Here is a 24841-nt window from a genome sequence, read left to right as displayed (position 1 = left end):
TTACCCTTACCTCCAGAACCTACTTGTGTGTCTCAGGCTCTTCGAGATTCCAATTGGCGTGCCGCCATGTCTGATGAACTTAATGCTCTCATTCGGAATGGCACATGGGAGTTGGTCCCTCCCACACCAACTCAAAATGTTGTGGACTGTAAATGGGTCTTTCATATCAAGTGTAACCCCAATGGGAGCCTTGCTGGCTAGAAAGCTCGACTGGTGGCCAAAGGCTTTCATCAAATGCCTGGTGTTGATTATCATGACACGTTTAGCCCAGTGGTTAAACCCACTATCATTCGGATTGTTCTCTCTCTTACTCTCAGCTCTGGGTGGCCCATTTGTCAATTAGACGTTAATAATGCCTTCTTACATGGCACTCTCAACGAAGAGGTCTTCATGACCCAGCCTCTTGGCTTTATTGATAGATCTCAACCCTCTCATGTGTGTCGCCTTCATAAGGCTTTCTATGGCTTGAAACAAGCCCCACGTGCCTGGTACACTGAACTTAAAAATTTTCTTATCTCCTTTGGTTTTCGTAATTCCAAATCTGATGCTTCTCTATTTATTTACAACACTGCTGGCATGATCATCTATTTTCTAGTCTATGTCGATGATCTTCTTGTTACAGGCAACCATTGTACCTTCATTGCCCAATTTATTCAGGCTTTATCTCTTCGATTTTCAGTCAAAGACATGGGTGCCCTTCATTATTTTCTTGGTGTTGAAGTACTTCCCACCAAATCAGGCCTGCTTCTTACTCGACATAAATACATCCGTGATCTCCTTGATCGAACCAATATGTCTGGAGCCAAAGAGGTTCACACTCCCATGGCGACCTCCACTTCTCTCAGCCTTGCTGATGGCTCTTCTCCTGCTGATGCCACAAAATACCGTCAAGTCATTGGTGCCTTACAATACTTGTCTCTTACCCATCCTGACACCTCTTTTACTGTCAACAAATTAGCACAATTTATGCATTGTCCATCTGAAGTGCATTGATCTGCTGCTAAGCGTCTTCTTCAGTATCTCAAGCAAACCTTGAACTTTGGCCTCCAACTTCGGCGTGATCAACCACTAAATCTTCATGCATTTTCTGATGCGGATTGGGCGGGCAATCATGATGATCGCACCTCTACGACAGCTTATATTGTTTATCTTGGCAGCAATGCGGTCTCATGGTGTTCCCGCAAACAAATATCAGTTGCTCGCTCTTCTACCGAAGCCGAGTACCTGGCTCTTGCATCTACTGCTGCTGAAATCATGTGGATTTCCTCTCTTCTCACTGAGCTTGGCGTTGTTCCCTCCAAACCACCAACATTATACTGTGATAACATGGGAGCTACCGATCTAATGCCATTGACTACCACTTTGTTCGGGATCAAGATTCCACTGGCTCTCTTAATGTCTCTCATATCTCTACTTATGATCAACTTGCGGATGTGCTCACCAAACCACGTAGTCGGCAGCGTTTTTGTCTTCTTCGGTCCAAGATCGGTCTCTCCGATGGGAGCCCGATCTTGCGGGGGCATATGAGATCAGATCAGACTTTCCCCAATCAATCATCAATTAATGTCTCTAAATCAAGGCCAAATAAACATGCTGATTTCCACAATCAAGCACAACCAGATTGAGAAACTATCTTCCATGAATCAAGGCTCTGCAGATTATTTTGTTCCTCTAATTTAGGATCGTGTCTATACAGATTTGAAATAGTTGTCAATCAGCATAATCAGTCCTTTTGACCAGAAACTGATTTTATTAGTTTCTACAAATAACTACGGCAGTCTCTGTTTTTAATACATTTCAAGTTTGTTTACTTTTATTTTCAATATTTTAGTAGTTTCTTATGGGGGCTCCGCAAGAAATTGCATCATCATAAAAATTCTCAATTTTCTTTATATTTGCGCTATGCAGGAAGTATTGGAGGCTCATGATGGTGCAAGTAAAGGGAAATACACCATTGGACTTGGACAAGACTGCATGGGATTTTGTAGAGAGGTGGAAGATGTCATCTCAATGAGGTTTTGCCTCTACTACTGATCCTTACTAAATTAAAACTCCACTCTCATTCTTCTTGAAGCCACTTGTAGAGTTCTTCTTGAAAATCCACCAAATGGATTCAAAGTTGCTCTCATTCTTATCAATTAATTGAAGACTTGGAGCTGCATCCGTCAACATAACGTTTTAATTTAGAGTTTTATTCTAATATTTAGTAAGAGATATATGAATCGTGACAAACATGAATTGTAATGTCTGTGTGTGGTGCAATTTAAAAGTAAAAGAAAAAGATAAAATAAAAATAAAAAAAATGTGAGACCCACTCCAATTTTAAGTCTATGGAATGGGTAATGGGTCAGACCCACTGTTTTTTTTTTCTTTTTTCTTCTCTCTCGGTTTACTCCCTCTCTGTCCGCTTGCTTTTCTTTTTTTTTTCTTCTACACAATTAAGCTTGATTTCTCCCTCATTTCTTGGCGGATTTAGGTGCCGTTTGAGGCAAAACGAAGCCCACGACGAGCTCTACGCATCCATACGAACAATTCCAGATTTGGTGCTGTGGCGACCTTATGGGCGAGTGTGTGTGAGCGTGTGCAGGGGGCACTAGTAGGCTACCACACTGGGCGAGCTACAGGTGCACAATCCCACAACGTCTGGGTGTGGATGGGGCAAGTGTTATATGTAGATTCAATACCCTTCTATGACACAACGCGTTTTAAAGCCGTGATGGCCGTGAACTCATCAGAACTCTGTAATTAAGCGTGCTTAATTTGGAGTAGTACCAGGATGGGTGACCCCCAGGGAAGTCTCTGGTCTGGGTGAGCCAAAAGCGGACAATATTGTGTATGGCCAGGGTGAGGGTCGTTATAAATGGTATCAGAGCCTGACCCAGCCGGAAGTGTGGCCAACGAGGACGTTGGGCCCCAAAGGGGGGGTGATTGTGGCGACCTTATGGGCGGGTGTGTGTGAGCGTGTGCAGGGGGCACCAGTAGGCTACCACACTGGGCGAGCTACAGGTGCACAATCCCACAAAGTCTGGGTGTGGATGGGGCAAGTGTTATATATAGATTCAACACCCTTCTATGACACAACGCGTTTTAAAGCCGTGATGGCCGTGAACCCATCAGAACTCTATAGTTAAGCGTGCTTAACTTGGAGTAATACCAGGATGGGTGACCCCCTGGGAAGTCTCTGGTCTGGTTGAGCCAAAAACGGACAATATTGTGTCCGGCCAGGGTGAGGGTCGTTATAGGTGCCCTTCTTGGAGTTCGAATTTCAAGACCCTTTTTAAAGGTTTTGTGCAAATTTGAGGTAGGGACACCTTAATCCACTACCTTCTTGTTCCATTGTGAGTTATAATCATTTGTTGCGCCAAGCATGCTTAATTAGAAGTTAATTGTATCAATGATTATTTTAAATATTGTCTAGAGAAATTCATGTATTTGAATGTGAGTTGTTTTATGTGTAAAGCATGCTTAAATGTATTTTGATGTATCTTAATGTGTTAATAATTACTTGGGAGACGTTGAACATGTTGAATGTTTAATTTTATGGTGTAGAATTTTAAATGCCATGACATTGAATGTATGGAACATAGATACATGCACATACCATTGGGTTTGTATGAAATGGGAGATATTGTTCTTGAAATAAATATGGGGAATTTCAGGGAAGTGTTTTTGATGAAATGGTTTTATGCGAAACCCGGTCGCTGCAGGGTTACCAACGGGCCGGAGGTTAATATAGCCTAGAGGGGACTAGGGAGTCGCCCTAGCGTGGTTGAGCTAGCTGGGCCCCATAATGACGTCGCGGGGTTACCAAGTGTGATGTCTGTGTATTTATTGTGTGTGTGTAGTGTAATATAAAAGTAAAAGAAAAATAATTTAATGGTGGGGCCCACAAGGCACTTTAGAAAAGGGTCAAGACCATAAAGTTGGTCTCATTTTCCTGATTCCCTTTCTCTCTCTTCGTGCATCTCTCTCTCAACCCGTAAGCTCATTTTTCTCTTATTTTTTTTGGTTTCAACTTTGAGGTTAGATTTCTCACTCATTTCTTGTTGGAATTAGGTTCTGTTTGAGGCAAAACGAAGCTCGTGTCAAGCTCTATACATCCATACCATCAATTTCCAGTTTTGAGTCTTCCTTGGAGCTCGAATTTGAGGACCCATTTTCTAGGGTTTTGGTGCAATCTTGAGGTAGGGGCCTTTAATTCATGAAATCTTGTACTTTAGTGAGTTAATTGCCTCTAATTGTTATTTAATTTGATTAGTTGTTTAAAATCTAGAGAATTGTTGATATGTATGCATATATGTTAGTTGTGTGACTATATTTGATGATTGTTCTATGTGAAGCATGTTTAGGACTTGATTATATATGTTCATTGTGCTAGAACTTGTTATGTATAAGTATGTTATGACTTTCTTGATTATTCTTGCGAATTATGCCATGTTGCTTAAATTGGATAAAGTACGGAATGATGAACTTGTGTATATTATTGAGGTATTCATGCATTAACATTGGGCAGGAAAAGGGAAAGAATTGATTTACTTCAAAAAGGGGAAATTTCGGGAAAGTGTTTTTGATGAAATGATTTTATACGAAACCCGGTCGCTGTGGGGTTACCAACGAGCCGGAGGTTAATATAGCCTAGAGGGGACTAGGGAGTCGCCCTAGTGTGGTTGAGTTAGCTGGGCCCCATAATGACGCCGCGGGGTTACCAAGGGTCAGGGACACTAGCCAATCCTCCTCTCGTGTCGCGGCGGGGTTACCAAAGGGCGGGCTGTATTAACGTTTGAAAGTGATGGTTTTGAGAATGAAAATGGGGAGTGTCATTGACATGCATTGCATTGCATTGCATTGTTTATAATTGGAATTGAATTGTATGTTGTATTTGATCCCCTACGTTGTATGATCCCTATCTCCCATTGGCCTATGCTTTGCTTGAATTCACAAAGACACAAGATTTATATCTTAAGTGTCTCTGCTGAGCTATATGCTCACCCCTATATCTATATATTTTTTTTTCAGGTCTTGGAAAAGAACCGGTGGACGACAATCCATCCCAACTTTGAAAGTTGCTAGAGGAGCATTTTCCTTGTTATTTTGTAATAGACTACTCATTTGTTCATCCCTCATTTTTTTTAAAAATTCCAAAGGTGTAATGATGTAAATTTCTTTTGAAGAACCATGATCATATAATACACTTACGATACTTGATGACATATGGGATGCGAACTTGATGATATGTAACTTGTTGATGAATGGAAGGATAATCCTAGCTTGAAGCATTGTCTAGATTAGTAGGTTGTATCATTACCTTTTGTTGCCGTGAATTCAGAAATTAGTTGCATGACAGGTTAAATATGCATTTAAACATGTTGCGGTAGGTCCATTTTTAGGGGAGGTTATGCCGAATTTTTTTTTTTTAAAAAAATTCTTGGCATTAGTTTTGGGATCGTTACACTAAGGGTCAGGGACACTAGCCAATCCTCCTCTCGTGTCGCGGCGGGGCTACCAAAGGGCGGACTGTATTAACAGTTTGGAAATGATGTTTTGGAATATGAAAATGGGGAGCGACACTAGCATGCATTGCATCTCATACCATTGCATTGGATATACTTGACATTGAATCGTTATGCTGTATTATTTCCCGACATTGTATGATCCCCATTTCCCATTGGCCTATGCTTTGTTTGGATTCACAAGGACACAAGATGTGTGTCTTAAGTGTCACCTGCTGAGCTTTATGCTCACTCTACTATTTATATTATTTTTTTCAGGTCTTGGAAATAAACTAGTGGACGACAATCCACCTCAAGCTTGAAAGTTGTTAGAAGGTTGTTTCCTATTTTGTATTTTGACCGTTCAATGTATATTTGTAGTTGTGGAAATGTAACTAAGTTAGTATTCATGGCCTTGTAACTTAAGAACGAACTTATCTTTTGTTTGATGTAAATGAAACTAGTGGAATTATGGTATATGTTTCCATGCAATTGTATCATGTAACGTTGTAAGACAGGGACTTTAAATATTAATCATGTATTTTGGAACTGTAATTATGATAATTTAGATTAATTGGTGTGTGGATGTTCCACCATGAAATGAACTATGTTAAGGTATAATGAAAGGATGAATGGGATGCTAGATGATTTTATGTGTTTTGTGTATTGGGACGGGTTGTTGAAGGCCCATTTTTAGGGGGGGTTATGCCGAATTTTTTTTAAATTTTGGCATCAGCTAGGGTCGTTACAAATTTTGGAATCAGAGCGATGGTTCGAATACCATTAGGACGACCGGTAGAGGCTTGCCTAGGGTTGTCTGGGAAGTCATTTGCATTGTTATTTCCTTGTTTGGAAAAGTGTTTTGCTATGTGAAAAAGCAAGCTTAACTGTTTACTTGCTTACATGCTTATGTGTTTATATGCTTACATTAATGTGTTCATTGCATAGTATTACATGCTAAATGTTTGTACAGTATGTTTTTGCGTTGGGTTGTTCACGGTTGGACCTTAGTGTTATCGTTATTGAATTGTTTCCTTTGTTTTATAGAACGATGTCACGGCGTGAGGAAATCAGGGAAGTTGGCCCTAGACCGACTAGGGGTGATGTTGGTGAGAGCTCCAGCTCCAATCCGGAGGAGCTAAATGATGAGGACACACTTCTTAGGGACTTGATTCCCCCGAGAGCTGTCCCCACAAGGAGGGATAATGTTGAAGCACCCGTAGAAGTGGGTGAAGGTTCTGTGGCACTAGAGTTTAATCGTTTGTTGCAAAATGTCGTGAGGGCAACGATTGCTGCTCAGTCGCAGTCGGCACCACAACCTACAGTTCAAGTTGAGGAGACGCCAGCTCAGAAGCGTCTCAAGATTATTAAGGGTTTTTCTCAGCTGATGCCGGTTATGTTTGAGGGCGTGCGGATCCAATAATAGCAGATGACTACATGGAGCAAGTTGAAACTCAATTGACTTCTATGGATGTGACAGAGGATCATTTGAAGATCATCTTAGCTACTTATAAGTTTGCTAAGGATGCTAAATTATGGTGGAAGTCGGTTACGAGCCGATACAAGGTGGAAGAGATGAGTTGGGACAAGTTCAAGGAATTGTTTTATGAAAAGTACTTTCCGTTTTCCAAAAGATGGGAGTTACAAGACCAGTTTCATAACCTTATTCAAGGGAGCATGTCAGTGACAGAATATGAAAACAAGTTCACTTCACTTTCTCGCTTTGCTCCAGAAATGGTGAGAGATGAAGTTAACAAGACTCGGAAGTTTGTTTCTGGTCTTAATAATCGGATGAGGCCGTTGATCACGGCACAGTTCATTAAAGTTTACTCTGAAGCAGTGGAAAGGGCTTTGATGCTGGAAGCTGATAATAAAGAGAAGGATGCAAGAAGAGAGCAGTTGAAGCAAAAGAGGGGTGCAGGGCCATCTTCATAAGGATCTTCTTGGAAAAGGAACAGGGGCGGTCCATCTCAGTTTCAAGGAAGCCATCTTCAGAAGGATCTTCTTGGAAAAGGAACAGGGGTGGTCCATCTCAGTTTCAGGGACAGCAGTCTGCACGATCTGCTCCTACCACTCCGTTGCCAGTTGGGTCTGATATGAATGCAGTTGTTTGCTTTCAATGTCAGCAGCCTGGGCATTACAAGTCCAGTTGTCTTATGAGATTGACTTCAATTTCTTCAGCTCCGAAGGCTTGTTTGGGTGTGGCCAGCAGGGCCATTTGATTCGGGACTGTCCGAGTCAGGGAGCAGGCACCACTAGTGGCAGAGGGTCACGGTAGAGGCCGTTACAGTCGGCTACGGTTCAATCAGGTTTCAGACCACCGCCGCCACCACCACAGCCTGCCTTATCTTCTCAGGGTTCACGACCAGCTAGGAGGGATACTCCTATTGTGTCGGCACAACAGTCTGGTGTTCAGATTAGTGGTTCACAGGCACAGGCACCGCAGGGGCGTGTCTTTGCCCTTGCACCAACTGATGCATCTCCTGGATCTTCAGTTCTCCGAGGTATATTTCCAGTGTTTGGTTCTTGGGCCCGTGTTTTGTTTGATTCTGGTGCATCTCATTCTTTCATTTCATCATCATTTGCACTTGCATCGGGGTTAGAGGTCAGTTTTATGGATTGGGCGTTATGAGTTGGAGTTTCAGTGTCTTTGAGCCGAGTCGTGAGGGACTGTTCCATTGTGATAGCCGGGCGGACTTTTGTGTTTGACCTTATCCTCCTAGAAATGACTAGCTTTGATATCATTCTCGGGATGGATTGGTTAGCTTCTTTTCATGCCACGATCGACTGTTTCAGAGGAAAGGTTACAGTTTGTACTCCCGAGGGAGACTGTTTCTTTTTCGTGGGAGATCGGAGTGATTCCCACATTTCATCGTTTTATGGAATTCGTGGACGGAGTCATGGTGATTACTTTTTGGCTACCCTTATAGCCGAAGAGGATGATGTTGTGGAAAAATATTATCCTACAGTTGTTCGTGATTTTCTGGATGTGTTTCCGGAGGATTTAACAGAGTTGCCTCCACACCGAGAAGTGGAGTTCTCTATTGAGTTAATGCCAGGTACAGCGCCGATTTCTATGGCACCGTATCGTATGGCACCAATTGAATTGGAGGAATTAAAAAGACAGCTTGATGATTTGAGGATGAAAGGTTTCATCCGACCGAGTGTGTCACCATGGGGTGCACCGGTCTTGTTTGCTAAGAAGAAAGATGGTTCTTTGAGGTTGTGCATCGATTATCGGAAGTTGAATCGCGCCACCATGAAGAACAAGTATCATGTGCCAAGGATAGATGATTTATTTGATCAGTTGAGGGGATTCAGTTGTTTCTCCAAGATTGACTTGAGGTCTGGCTATTATCAGTTGCGGGTTAAGGATGAGGATATCCCGAAGACAGCATTCCGTACACGGTATGGACACTATGAGTTCCTTGTTATGCCTTTTGGCTTGACTAATGCTCCAGCAGCATTCATGGACTTAATGAACCGCGTCTTTCACGATTACTTGGACCAGTTTGTGGTAGTTTTCGTGGATGACATTCTTGTGTATTCACGATCTCGGGAGGAACATGAGATCCATTTAAGTTTTGTTTTACAGATTTTGCGGGAGCACCGGTTGTATGCCAAATATGAGAAATGTGAGTTTTGGCTACAAGAGGTGAAGTTTTTGGGACATGTTGTTTCAGAAGGTGGAGTGTCAGTTGATCCATCAAAGATTGAAGCTGTTTTGAATTGGGAGCAACCCAAGAATGTGTTTGAGATCCGTAGTTTTCTTGGTCTAGCGGGTTACTACCAGAGATTTGTGAAAGATTTCTCCCGTTTGGCAGCATCTATGACCCGTTTAACCCGGAAAGGGATTAAGTTTGCATGGAATGAAACCTGTGAGTCATCTTTCCTGGAATTGAAGACAAGATTGACTACGGCTCCAGTGTTGGTGATACCTGAGCGTGACTTGGGTTATGTGATTTATTGTGATGCTTCACGTGATGGTTTAGGGTGTGTGTTGATGCAAGATGGTAGAGTAGTGGCTTATGGGTCTCGACAGTTGAAGACTCACGAGTACAACTACCCTACTCATGATTTGGAGTTGGCGGCAGTTGTGTTTGCTTTGAAGTGTTGGAGACACTACTTGTATGGTGAAAGATTCGAGGTATACTCGGATCATAAAAGTCTTAAGTACCTTTTCTCCCAAAAGGACTTGAACAATAGACAGAGAAGATGGGTTGAATTCTTGAAAGATTATAATTTTGACTTGCAGTATCATCCGGGCAAGGCAAATGTGGTAGCAGATGCCTTAAGCCGAAAATCTCGTGGAACTTTGGCCTGTCTGGCTATTCGGAAGTGGAAGATGCTTAAGGATTTGGCAGAGATGGGATTGTATTGTTTTGATGACGATGTTGACAGCGAGCCGACATTCTTATTTAGTCTTATGGCTCAGCTTACTCTTGTTGTACAAGTGATTGAGTCACAGAGACAGGACCCGGATTTAGATACCATTCACGCTTTGATCTCTAGTGGTGAGACAGTGAAAGATTGGGCCTTGTATGCAGATGGGGGTCTACGGTTCAGGGGTTTGTTGGTGGTTCCTACTGTTTGTCGTGAGGACGTCTTACAGGAGTTTCACACTTCCCGTTTTGCAATTCATCCAGGTGGTACCAAGATGTATCAAAATTTAAGACGTCAGTATTAGTGGAACGGGATGAAAAAAGATGTTGCACAGTTTGTGGCTAGATGCCTTACCTGTCAGCAGGTGAAGGCCGAGCATCAGAGACCAGCCGGTTTGTTGCAACCATTACCTGTAGCGCAATGGAAATGGGAGCATATTGCTATGGATTTTGTGACAGGTCTTCCAAGGTCACGAAGGGGCAATGAGTCCGTATGGGTCATCATTGACAGATTGACCAAGACGGCTCACTTTTTGCCTATTAAGGCAACAGATGATGCAGAGAAGCTTGGTGTCCTTTATGTGAAGGAGATTGTAAGGTTGCATGGAGTTCCAGTAACCATTGTTTCAGATAGGGATGCTAAGTTCACTTCGAAGTTTTGGGAAGGACTTCAAGCAGCGTTTGGCTCAGCGTTGCACCTGAGTACGGCATTCCATCCACAGACTGACGGTCAGTCGGAGCGTACTATCCAGATTTTGGAGGATATGCTTCGGGCATGTGTGCTTGACTTGGGTGGTAGTTGGGAGGATCACCTTCCACTTATTGAATTTGCCTACAACAACAGTTATCAGGCGAGCATTCAGATGGCTCCATTTGAGGCGTTGTATGGTAGACCTTGTAGGTCTCCTGTTTGTTGGATTGAGGTAGGCGAGACAGCCGCCTTAGGACCTGACATTGTACTCGAGACTACTGAGAAGATTAAGTTGATAAGACAGAGGTTACTTACAGCTCAGAGCCGATAAAAGAGTTATGTGGATAAGCAGAGACGGTCGTTATCCTTTGAGGTGGGAGACCACGTTTTTCTTCGGGTTTCTCTACGGAAGGGATTGATGAGATTCGGGAAAAGTGGCAAGTTGTCTCCACGATTCATTGAACCGTTTGAGATTTTGGACCGTGTAGGAGAGGTTGCCTACAGGCTTGCTTTGCCACCACAGTTGGATAGGGTCCACAATGTTTTCCGTGTATCGATGTTACGGAAGTACGAGCTAGATCCATCTCATATTTTGAGTTGGGTTGATGTAGACATTGATAAGGATGTTTCCTACGAGGAAGGACCAGTTCAGATTCTTGACACACAACAAAAGGTGTTGAGGAACAAGACAATACCAATGGTAAAAGTCCTTTGGAGACACCACGGAGTCGAGGAGGCTACTTGGGAGCTTGAACAAGAGGTTCGTTCCAAGTACCCAATGTTGTTCTCTTCCTCAGGTATGTCTTGATTTCGGGGATGAAATCTTTTAAAGTTGGGGAGAATGTAATGTCTTTGTGTGGTGCAATTTAAAAGTAAAAGAAAAAGATAAAAAATAAAAAAAAAAAGGTGGGACCCACTCCAATTTTAAGTCTATGGAATGGGTAATGGGTCATTACAGACCCACTGTTTTTTTTTTCTTCTCTCTCGGTTTACTCCCTCTCTGCCCGCTTGCTTTTCTTTTTTTTCTTCTACACAATTAAGCTTGATTTCTCCCTCATTTCTTGGCGGATTTAGGTGCCGTTTGAGGCAAAACGAAGCCCACGACGAGCTCTATGCATCCATACGAACAATTCCAGATTTGGTGCCCTTCTTGGAGTTCGAATTTCAAGACCCATTTTAAAGGTTTTGTGCAAATTTGAGGTAGGGACACCTTAATCCACTACCTTCTTGTTCCATTGTGAGTTATAATCATTTGTTGTGCCAAACATGCTTAATTAGAAGTTATTTGTATCAATGATTATTTTAAATGTTGTCTAGAGAAATTCATGTATTTGAATGTGAGTTGTTTTATGTGTAAAGCATGCTTAAATGTATTTTGATGTATCTTAATGTGTTAATAATTACTTTGGAGACGTTGAACATGTTGAATGTTTAATTTTATGGTGTAGAATTTTAAATGCCATGACATTGAATGTATGGAACAAAGATACATGCACATACCATTGGGTTTGCATGAAATGGGAGAAATTATTCTTGAAATAAATATGGGGAATTTCAGGGAAGTGTTTTTGATGAAATGGTTTTATGCGAAACCCGGTCGCTGCGGGGTTACCAACGGGCCGGAGGTTAATATAGCCTAGAGGGGACTAGGGAGTCGCCCTAGCGTGGTTGAGCTAGCTGGGCCCCATAATGACGCCGTGGGGTTACCAAGGGTCAGGGACACTAGCCAATCCTCCTCTCGTGTCGCGGCGGGGCTACCAAAGGGCGAGCTGTATTAACAGTTTGGAAATGATGTTTTGGATTATGAAAATGGAGAGCGACACTAGCATGCATTGCATCTCATACTATTGCATTGGATATACTTGACATTGAATCGTTATGCTGTATTATTCCCCGACATTGTATGATCCCCATTTCCCATTGGCCTATGCTTTGTTTGGATTCACAAGGATACAAGATGTGTGTCTTAAGTGTCACATGCTGAGCTTTATGCTCACCCTACTATTTATATTATTTTTTTCAGGTCTTGGAAATAAACTAGTGGACGACAATCCACCTCAAGCTTGAAAGTTGTTAGAAGGTTGTTTGCTATTTTGTATTTTGACCGTTCAATGTATATTTATAGTTGTGGAAATGTAACTAAGTTAGTATTCATGGCCTTGTAACTTAAGAACGAACTTATCTTTTGTTTGATGTAAATGAAACTAGTGGAATTATGGTATATGTTTCCATGCAATTGTATCATGTAACGTTGTAAGACAGAGACTTTAAATATTAATCATGTATTTTGGAACTGTAATTATGATAATTTAAATTAATTGGTGTGTGGATGTTCCACCATGAAAGGAACTATGTTAAGGTATAATGAACGGATGAATGGGATGCTAAATGGTTTTATGTGTTTTGTGTATTGGGATAGGTTGTTGAAGGCCCATTTTTAGGGGAGGTTATGCCGATTCTTTTTTAAATTTTGGCATCAGCTAGGGTTGTAACGTGAATGAATACCTTATTAATTATTAAGATAATATGAACGAATGGATGAATTAGATGATTATATTCTGGTTGATCAGATATTGGATATACTGCATATGCATGACAAACATGATAAATGTATATTATTAAACAATGGGATTAACAATGGATGAATTGATGTATAAAGTTATTGAGTGTAAGATTAGATGTAAGTTGATCCTGCCCCTTACCAAATTCTCATATTAGTGACATTGAGCCAGAGATTACTAATGGTCTTTTGGTTGATATATATAATGAAAATATGTGTTCCTTTATGCTAAACTACAAAGCAAACTGATTTCTGTTAATTTTTGTGAAATATATACTCAAGTTTTATGTGCTATATCAATTATTTATCATTTATGAAAAAAGTATTGACACGTTTTGCATGAATAGTTTTGTGGTTTTTTCTTTTTGGCTAGTATCACATTAGAAAGGTCTGTTTCAATTGATTCTGCAGTCTTTGAGTACTCGTTTGGAGAAAGTCATACTTTTTCTATGTTGTAAGAACAACTTTGAAATTTTGGTTCAAAAAGTTATCATTTTAGTAACTTGTCTTGCATTTTCTGTTTGACAGCTGTTACTTCCCTTCTTGAGAAAAATGGGATTGATCCAAAACAAATTGGTCGACTTGAAGGAGGCAGTGAGACTGTTATAGACGAGCAAATCCATTAAAACATTCCTGATGCAAATCTTCGAGGTACTAATCTGTTTCATTTTGATGCTGTTGCTTTTCTCATTTGAGAATTTTACTTATCTTCCTCGTGGCCGACCCTGTTCATATGGGATCAAGACAAAGATGATAATGACAACAACTTGTCTTCTTTGTTGGTCATTGCGTGACTTAACTTTTTAGTTGTAACCATACTTTGATGTTCTAACTCCAGTTAATTGGGGTATAAGATGGTTCTGTATATTCAACCATTAACTGATTATACCCCTAGGTTTTACTTTAGAAGCAGAACATTTTATTCAGAAGTTAGTAGCCAAAGGTTTGTCAAATAGCAAAAAGCCACTCAGTTCTGACTTCTGAGACTGGATCCATATATTTGTTATTGGGTTCAGGTTCTAAATTACCAGGCTCCTGTACTCTGCATAGGAAGTCCTTCTAAGTTAATTCATTTCTGGATTACCTAATCACCCCCGCTGTAAATCTTCCTCTACTGGTTCGGTGCAATTCTACATATATAAGTAATAGTGATAATGTCCACTTTCACAAATTTATTTTGCTCATTTGTCGTGTGAAACAAGTAGGAATGTGGAAATACTGACATTGAAGGTGTTGACTCAACCAATGCATGTTATGGGGGAACTGCAGCTTTATTCAACTGTGTCAACTGGGTGGAGAGTAGTTCATGGGATGGACGTTACGGACTTGTTGTGTGCACAGACAGTGCGGTATGAACATTGCTTTTAGCCAGTCGACTTTCGTTGGACTAAGATGAAAAATTAAATTTGTTTTGTTAAAAGTTTGCTTAAACTTTAGTAACTAGAAGCCTGAGCTAGGCCTACAGAGATGGGGCTTAAGCCAATACCAATAATTTGGACGAGGCATCGTTGATAAATTGATTGATTGGTATATTGTGCTGACAGAATTTCTTAATTAGCTATCTGTGTTGTCCTTTCTTGTTTTGGGTTCCTTTGCTAATGGGAAGTCCAAGTCTTATATGAGCAATGACTCGGAGACAATGGACTTTAAAATTTAGATGTATTTACATACTCCACATTGCTGAAATAGTTTTTGTTTTATTATATACACCAAAACTCTAATCTCCAAATTAAGGTATTAAGCAATCTATTCAGGGACGCTATGTTCTCTTTTCTTACCAAAACTTCCTTTATTAGGTCTATGCTGAGGGACCAGCCCGGCCCACTGGAGGAGCCGCTGCTATTGCTATGCTAATTGGGCCTGATGCTCCTATTGCATTTGAAAGCAAATTCAGCATTTAGTGATTTTTACAAGCCCAACCTTGCAAGTGAATATCCAGTAATGCTCTCTGCATTCCCTTTTATTGCTCTATCATTTCACCCACAACATCAGCATTTTGTGCATTTTAATTGTACTTTGATCTTGGTTTCAAAAGACAAATCAAAGAAAAGACTTATTATTTATTTTTGTGTGTGGGTAAATAAAGCATTCTAATTTCAACTTTATTATTTATGTAACGAAATATAGCATTTGATGGTATCGGGGCATATAGCATAAGTCAACTAAACTTTCTTCTTCGTCCTCCTCAACTTAGTTCTATGTTCTAAACATTGTAAATGTTCCACAAATGTGATAACCTTCTGCTCGGAAAATATATCCTGTTTACAGAGGGACAAGAAAAACTGTTTTGGAGCCTCACTTTTCTCATTCTGATTTTAGAAAAGAACATTCTCAAAATTGGATAATTTCATTAAGTTTCTCCAACAACTTGCTTAGCTTTTCCCCTTGTAAACTTATGCTCGTCTTAATACGCAAGCTCTGTCGTGGTGAACTTCATAATGATACATCAAACATGCTTGTTTATAATACAATACAATCATGTTAAATAATGTAAGAGGGATTTTCAAAGGCTTGCCATAACAAAATGTTAGTTTCTATAGCTATAAGAAATTTATGTAGAAATTAATGATGTCACGACTTTAAGGAAGAAACAAAATTAAACATGCATGCTTTCCAATTTTTCAACGACTTTTAAACTTGCATTGATTTTTTGTAATACAAGTAGCTACGACAAAGAACCAACAAAAACGATTATAGAATCTGAAGACTTAATACCCAGACTAGATTTCCTTACTGAATGCCTTAGCAGTTAGCACTTATTAAACAAACAAAAGAGTTGTGCTGTTATGTTCATGCAGCCTATTTGTCGTTATTTTGAAGGTAGCTTGTTTAGCATGCTTCTTTTCTTACTGATTCTCATTGATTGACAAATTATGTTTGTAGGTTGTTGATGGGAATCTTACACAAACTTGTTATCTCATGGCACTGGATTCTTGCTATAAACGTTTCTGTAACAAGTATGCTTCCATTGAAATACCAGTAATAGTTCCCTTTATCCTAATTTGGACTTCAGTGACTTATGTGTTATATTAATCACCTATCCTACTTACTACAGGTATGAGAAATTTGAGGGCAAACAATTTTCCATGGCTGATGCCAGCTATTTTGTATTTCATTCTCCATATAACAAGGTATTTACCTAATGCAGTTAAGCTTTTGCATTTAATACCTTTTGGTTTATCCTTGAAATTCTTGAGTACTTAAAGAAATAGCTTGTTTGAACTTTTTTATTTGTTTCACTGCAGCTTGTACAGAAGAGCTTCGCTCGATTGGTGTTCAATGATTTTGTGAGGAATGTCAGGTGGTTACATTTCCATAATCCTACTTTAATACTGCTTTTCAGTTTTAAATTTTTTTAACCCCCATTTGATATGCTTCTACTTGGTGATTAATGATATCTGCTTTTGTTTACAGCTCCGTTGATGAGGTTGCTAAAGAAAAGCTGGTACCTTTTTCAAGTCTAACTGGTGATGAAAGCTACCAAAGCCTTGATCTTGAAAAGGTCTATTTTGAATTTTTATGAGCCTTTCCTCCCACCAACCCCCAAAATTAATTCTTGAAAAAATTTCTTATTAGCATTATCTCTAAATTCCATGTTATAACTTATACCTCAAGGCAAACTAACTGAAGCCTAAATTAGATAGTGTGCTGGAGTACTTGGTATTTAGAATTATATAATTGTGGCTGTAACTCCCACTTATAAGCATTTATATCCATCTACATGTGAGTTGTATGTAATGAAAAATACTTATAAAGATTTGATGATTTTAAAAACAGATCTAGTGTGTTTCTAACTTATTTTATTTTAGCAATTAATAAATTAATATCATGCAATCTAAAATAAAGCAAAATAAAGTTAGAGATGACACCAGGGTTTTAGCGATGAAACCCCAGTTGATAAAATACGTCAATTGTTTGCATGAAAAAAACCTCGTGGACTGTGCAGTCTAAAGTAAATCGATCCACTATGCTTGAAACAAAGTACACTGAATTTTGATTCTGGCTCACACCCTATCGTTCTACCAAACACCAACTGCTTACAATCTTCTGGTTTGCGACTACCCGTCCAACAGCAACTTGACCTCAGGCTTATACTTGATCTTTGTAGAATAGTAGCAGGTAGATCAGACAACACTCCTCGAATGCTCCAACCCTTTCAAAGTATGATCGCTTTTACTTCTATTCAACTTTTGGATTTGATGTAGAAGTAAATCTGCTTTTGTCTGATCGATGTAGATGCAACTGTATGATCACGATCAGGATTTGAACAACACAACTCTAAACTTAAGTGTTTATCTGTATATGTTCTAGAAAGACAAATAGAAAATTCTCTAAGAATTTCTGAGACAAAAATCTTCCTAAAGCTTTTTAAGAATAACAAACTGATAATGCAAAAGCCGTTAATAAACCAATGTATATGACATGGTTTATATAGAGTATAGAATGACCTAATCCCTCTGAAAATAAGGAAAAATTTGTGCAAAGGATTTGGTACAATTCTAGACCAACTGGGAAACAAATCAGGAAAGGAAACTTAAAGTTATATTGTAAACATGATACCTTGAACTGGTTCAGAGGGACTGAACTGGTTCAGAGGGACTGAACCGGTTCAAGTTTGGCAGAAGGATTTTTGAATCCAAACTTGAAGCCTTGAACCGGTTCAGAGGGGCTGAACCGGTTCAAGTTTACCAGAACTTGAAATATGGTTCTTTTAAGCTTGACACATTGTATATGGTAAGTATGACGTTCTGAATTTTCACAAACTCGGATGTGTTAATGTGACCCGAAAGTCGATCCGATAACGGATCAAAATGAAGAAGTAAAAAATATAAAAACAAATTCCTTAGGGATATACAACATCCCTAGGAAAGGCAAGTGACTTTCTATGAAGTCACAGAGCACAACGAAAACAAAAGCGGAAGCAAAAGACTGAAAATGGACCAAGTGTGCCCCCAAGGGCAAAATAGTCAAATCACAATTAGAACAGAAATATTTGACTCCAAACAAGTCAAATGAGGTTTATACAACCTAATCTAATCATTTCACAACATTCTAAGAGGTTTTATGAACTTTGGTTTAGAATCCCACAAAACACCCCTTTTCGGTTGAAGAAAGATATGATACTGTCCCACAAAAAGATGAATAACTCACACTGTAATTTGAATCTGAGAATGGTATTGGTACTATTGAAAATTTGACTCAAAATCTTTGAATTTAGGCTCAGGAATCACCCAATTTGGATTAGAAATGACAAAGTTATGACAGTTTGAAGTTTAAGAAATAAAGTTGGCCAAAACAAGTGAGAGCTGAGAACCAAGGGCATTTAGGTCGACTGAAATGAACCCAATCATTTCAGCAGACCGAAATAGAAGGGGGAGGCTGCCAAAATGAGGCCTTGAGCTTCGGTAGCCGAATTAAGGAACCGGTCAACCGAAATAAGGCTGAAGTTAATGAAAAATGCAATAATCAAGGCTTAAATGAACTTTTTTGGAAAAACACAAAGAAGAAACCCCCCTTAAAATCATGTTTTCTAGTTGACCATGATAAAAGGAAAATTTATTTTTGATATAAAAACCCCAAAATGCCCTTATGTTCAGTTTTGACAAAAACTAAAAATACAACTTTGCTTCAAGTGTTCAAATGGTCAAAAATGAAGTTGTGTGCTAAAACGATTATGCACGCAAGTATAATAAGTGTTTTAAAACATGCGGAAATGGTCCGTGACCCTCAAATATGCCCAATGCAAAATATAACATGCTAATGCTTCGCATTTTTCAATTTTCTCATATTTAAGCATATAATCGAGTAGCATAAAAGTAAAGTATGAGGTTCTTGGCCCTTGGCCTCATCACATACATGTTAAATAAGTCTCAAAGGATGTGTTGTAATGTTTAAGGTTTTTTATTTTTTTTTTTATTTTTTTTATTTTATATATATATGTATATTAAAGAATGGGTTAGTGGAGGGACCCACAATTTTTTTAGTGGTCATAAGACCACATTTGTTTGCTCTGCTATCTCATTCTTTCTCCCGTCTCTGTATCTCTGTGTTTTCCTCTCGGCAGTCTCTTTGTTTTTTTTTTAGTTTACAAATTCAAGGCTTGATTAGTCCCTCATCTCTTAGTGTTTTAAAGTGTCGTTTGAGGCAAAACAAAGCCTACGACGAGCTCTACGCGCTAGTGTAAGCAATTTCAGATTTGGTGCTTCCTAGGGAGTTCGAAATTAGAGACCCACTTTCAAGGGTTTTGTTCAATTTAGAGGTAGGGGCTCTTAATCCACAATTTTCTTGCTCCTATGTGAATTACATCTTTTAAATTGTTGCAGGACATGCTTATTTGTGCTAGTTGTAGTTTAGAAGTAGTTAGAACATGTGTTTGTGGTTATATGAAAGCTTGTATTAAATGTTTTATGTGGAAAACTTGCTTATGTGATGATTTATATATGTTCGTTAGGCTAGATGTATTGTTGTATAAGAACATGTTGAAATTCCTTGAGAAATTCTTGTGAAATTATGCCTTGCTTACTTAAATTGAGTTGGTTGTGGAATGATGAGTATATTCATGGTACTGATGCACTCATGCACTTACATTGGGCATGAAATGGGAGAAATTGTTTTGGAACAAAAAGGGAAAATTTTGGGAAAGTGATTTGATGAAATGATTTTATGAAAAACCCGGTCGCCGCGGGGTACCAAAGGGCCGGTAGGTTAATGTAACCTAGAGGGAACTAGGGAGTCGCCCTAGCGTGGTTGAGCTGTCTGGGCCCCTCGATGATGCTGCGGGGTTACCAATGGTCTAGGGACAGCAGCCAATCCTTCTCTTGGTGCTGAGGCGTTACCAAAGGGGGTTACATTAACAGTTTGAAAGTAATGGTTTTGGAAATGAAAATGGGGAACGACATCGGCATGCATTTTGCATTTCATGGCATTGCATTATTTGTACTTGAGTTGGTTGGAATGTTGTATTATCCCGACCTTGTATGATCCCCATTCCTATTGATATATTCTTTGTATGTCACAAGGACACAAGATGCGTGTCTTAAGTGCTACCTACTGGGCTTTATGCTCACCCTACTATTTAATAATTTTTTTCAGGAAACGGAAAAGAAGTGGCGGATGACTTTCCACCACAGGCCTAATTTGGTTCAAAAGACTTCTTTTTGCTATTTTTGTATTAAATCCCATATTTTTTTTGTAAAATCTTAGTTTGTTATATTTGGTATAGAGATTTGTGAACTCCTGTCATTGTAACTATATTTTGGGATTGTAAATATGATATTTGGATGATATAGTATGTGGTTGTACCACCATGAAGTGTATTATATGATATTTGTGTTGGGACAAGTTTAAAATTCTTTTAAACAAGTTGTTGTAGGGCGATTTTTAGTCGAGGTCATGCCGAATTTTTTTTTTAAAATTTTGGCATCAGCTAGGGTCGTTACGTGTGTTAAGACACTTATTACATAACCCAAATAGAAATTACAAGTCTTGACATAATAAACCCAAAGTAAAGCAAAATCATTCTAGTAAGTGCATGAATGGTAAAACTCCGATCTCATCAAGCCACAAGCAAGCTCAAGAATATGGTACATCCCCAAAACAAGGTTCTTTACCTGAAAAATGTCTCAACAACGAGGGTGAGTAAACAAATTTACTCGTAGGAAATGAACATGCGTATAACCTAAACTTTTGCAAGTCTTTATAAGTTGATATAAATCAATCCATGTGGATCATGCCACCTAACGTCTATGTCCAAGGTGAGACTGAGGGATCATCCTAAGCTACATTAGAACATCCATATCATAAACCACAATATAAAAGCAATTAAACAACATCGGAACCTCAAATACCAAATAACAAGATATAAATTCACAAAGTACACAACTTGGAATTTAAATGCGAAATCAAACAAGTGGAATCTTGGACGTCACGCCGGAATAAAACTGACACCAAACATCATTTGGGTTACTAGCCCATGGGTATTTTCCCCTTCAGTGCCCATTAAAAATAGAGGGCTCTCAAATCCCCCGTACTAGAGCCGAGCCCTAGCCATAGTTAAACTTACGACATCCCCAAGCTTTCAAAATCAACAAATAGTGCACAAGTAGTATATACATATACGCATATACTAAATGCACTTAATCAAATATCATACACAATCAAATTGTGAAAACAAACAAGACATGCCCTAGGTCCTCAACTACCATGGCACGTAACATAATAAGCCTTGAAAACGTCAAAGGTACAAATAAATCATACTTTCATTAAATGAAAGTTAAGAAAATAAAAATTAATAAATTCCTCTAGATTACAAAACATCACCAAATAACATGAAATTAACATATAATAAGTTATATATTATGGACCAAATATCAAATCAAAAGTCTAAATAAGTCACTAAAACACATGATTAATTTTTTATTAACTTAACAAATTAAAAATCTCTGGATTCCAAAAGTTATCCAAAAATTTCAAAAATAATATATGATGAACTACAAGTCATAGGCTCTTCAAAAATCATAATCTTAATTAAATTTAAGCATGCTTCAACTATGAAATTAAATCGTCATTTAATTAAAATAAAAACAATTCCTATATCTAAACTTTAAACATGTATATAAATTATATAAACCTCAAAAATATGTGAAACACTAAGATTATAAACATGAAACACCCATTACCTCACTTGAAGATGAAAATCTCAAGTCCCACCAAAATCAAACTCCACCAAATGTGGTGAAACTTCGGGATTATGATGGGGACAACAAGGAGAGCAAGAATCCTCAAGAAACAAGACCCAAATCCAAGCTTGAACTCTTAGCCCAAAAATCAAAGTGCTGCAAATCGCAAACCGATCGGATAGAAATGACTGCGTCGTGAGGAGATCAAAAAAGTATAAACCGTGAAGATGAAAATCCAATAGGAAGTAGATGAAAAGAGGAGAGAGAAGGTAGCAGCCTCCAAGCTCTAAAATGGCGGCTGCTGCTGCTACTTTAGGAAATGAAATGATAAAGATGTTTTATCTCTCATCCACCTACCAAAATAGGTCAAAAAGGTGTTCCGAACAGTCCAAACAGGCCCCGTCCATGTCCAAAAAGTGAAATCAGTGAAGACTTGCTCAAATGTTGATGGTCCGTGAATGAAAAAGTTTCAAAATGAAATTTTAAGGTCAATGAAAGAAACGAGGTCGAAAACCGAGTCACAGTAACTGAGTTACTGTGACCATTCCAAAGAAGGAAAGTTTGGTCCATACAGAAAGAAGAGCAGCAACAAGGAAATCAAAATTCCTTCTAAGTAGCGTGGAAAGGAATATGGTTCCTTATGTGGCAAGTTTTCATCCTTGTAGAAAGTATGAAAGTAGTAGATAGCAAGGCAGAGATGTTGAAGGTGATAGGCATTCCAGGCCAAAATTAGCCTCAGAAGTATGGGTTAGAAAGGGGAATGAGCATCTCCGACCAAAAATGGTTAGACCTCCTACCTTGCAAAATGAGGGGTGGAGAAGGCTTGATCATCCCAAGTTCCCTATTTATGATGACTCCTATATGACCCGCACACAAAAGCGAAAACAGCAAAGGAAAAGGGCTAATAGAAAGAAATTATAGGAGAAAGACCATTGTTGGTCTAATTGGCCAAAGAAGATGGCTAAACCATCAGATATATCTGAACTTCCAACTAAAGGAGGGGTTAGAGATCCTGATGATTTATTGGATTTGGTTTCAAAGGTTGGAAATTCCTTGACTGCGTACGACCCTCCTACAAGAGATAAAACGGACTTGAAAATCTCCAACAGTTCCAGCAGTAGCAAGAAGATCTGTTTTGGGAGCCTTCTAGGTAAATTTACTTACAACTGGCATTTAAGGCCTTTCCATTCTTTGGCCTTGAAATTACTTTGCAAGTTTGATGATTTCCAACTAAAATATTGGCCAAGACATTTGAACACGGAGGCTAATGATCTAGCACAAGTAGCCTCTCGAGTGAATGTCCCACTGGGTGTAGAAGAGACCATGATCACAATCAAAAGAAGAACTCCCTCTTCTATAGAGTCACGGCATGAGATGGCACGTTATTTCCAAGCTGATGAGCCAGAAATAATCAAACCTGCCAAGAAGACATTAGAGATTTTCAATGTTGATATAGATGAATTAGACTTAGAAGATTGGAGAACACCAATTATCCAATTCTTGCAGGAGCCTAGTACCAATGTGGACAAGAGGGTTCAGCTTTTGGCGCCACATTACATTTTGATTGATAGAGGATCCCACAAGCATCCTGTGAATGGGGTATACTTGAAAAAGTATCACCCTTCCTTCTATGAAAATTGAAAATCGACAATCATTCAACCGGCCATGTAGAATGGTTGTTATCTTCCTTTCCAAGTAAACCGGAAAGTTGGAAAAGAAGCGTAATGGCCATACTTCAGCCATTCCAAGAAGGAAAAGCTAAGTACTTGGAAAAGTACATTAGCTAAAGTTATGAAGCAGACTTAGCTAAATTTTCAAGATCAGCTGATTTCCTAAGTATGGAGCATTTCATTGAGAAGACGCTACGTTACATGGTCCAAGTTTTATTCATACTGGAAATTACTCATCTCGCTTATACATGTATTTGAATGTTAGCAATTCTAATAAAAGTCCAGCCATATTGAAAATACTTCAGAAACTTTTTTTTATCCCTTTGCTTTATACAAAATATCCCATCCTTCTTCTAGTACTTTCACTTCCACTTCTTCTTCTTCAATTTCTTTTTCTTCTTCTTCATGATGGCGGAATTCAAATCCCATGCCTTATTATCAAGTTGTTCCACAAGGCATGGAATTTGGGGGCATATGTTTACACCATAAATATTTTCTGACTGGAAAGGTTTGTCGTGGCCAATCCTATTGGAAAGGTGATATGTAAAAGCGCAATCATGAAGCAACGTGTGGCTTCATCAAATGAAACCATTTAGTACAAGATCTGCAGTTAGAAAGATGTGGACTTTCCAAGGGGACACGTGGCAAATATCTGGAAAGCCATGTGTACCTTTGACCTAGTCATCAAGAATGATAACTCCCCTACTTCTATAATATCTCCTAGTTTGTAGGAGTCACTCCAAGAATAAGGCAACCACTTGCCTTATTTAGGTGAAGAGGTTACTAAAAATTAACAAAATGGGCTAAAAACATGATGCATTTACCAAAGAAAGATGAAGAAAATGTGGGACACGTGGCATGATCTAGACCTTCCAGATAGAATTTCTCAACTGCTAGAACTGTTGTCTTTCCATCTGAGCAATTACAAAATGTGGGATAAGGCCTATAAACATGTATTCAACTGCCAAAGTCCACTATCTATCAGTTATAAATCATGGGAAAACATGTTCTTACATATGTCAACACTATGAGAAGATAAGGAAAATGTGGGACACGTGGCATGATCTGAACCATCCAGATAGAATTTCTCAACTGCTGGAACTGCTGCCTTTCCTTCTGGGCAGTTACAAAATGTGGGATAAGTCCTACAAACATGCATTCAATCGCTAAAGTCCACTATCTATCAGTTATAAATCATGGGAAAACATGTTCTTACATGTGTCAACACTATGAGAAGACTAAGGAAGACATAGAACACATGGCAAGATCCGGACCTTCCAAGTGGAAGTTCTCAACTGCTGCTGTAACTGTTGTTTTTCAATCTAGGTAGTTCCAGAACGTGGGAGAAGGCTTGTAAGCATGTATTCAACC

At 39.0% G+C, this 24841-nt stretch overlaps 1 pseudogene; it reads left to right on the top strand.

The window, feature by feature from the left end:
- The first annotated feature begins 1902 nt into the window (after positions 1 to 1902).
- LOC132282426 (hydroxymethylglutaryl-CoA synthase-like) lies at positions 1903 to 20426 on the top strand (annotated as a pseudogene).
- The last annotated feature ends 4415 nt before the right edge of the window (positions 20427 to 24841 follow it).

The sequence above is a fragment of the Cornus florida genome, unplaced genomic scaffold (genome assembly GCF_030987335.1).
Source record: "Cornus florida cultivar Cherokee Brave unplaced genomic scaffold, ASM3098733v1 CherokeeBrave_3.0.0_Hap2_Chr11, whole genome shotgun sequence".
Classification (NCBI taxonomy): domain Eukaryota; kingdom Viridiplantae; phylum Streptophyta; class Magnoliopsida; order Cornales; family Cornaceae; genus Cornus; species Cornus florida.
Note: the sequence above shows the minus strand (reverse complement) of the source record. Positions and strands in the feature narration are given on the sequence as shown.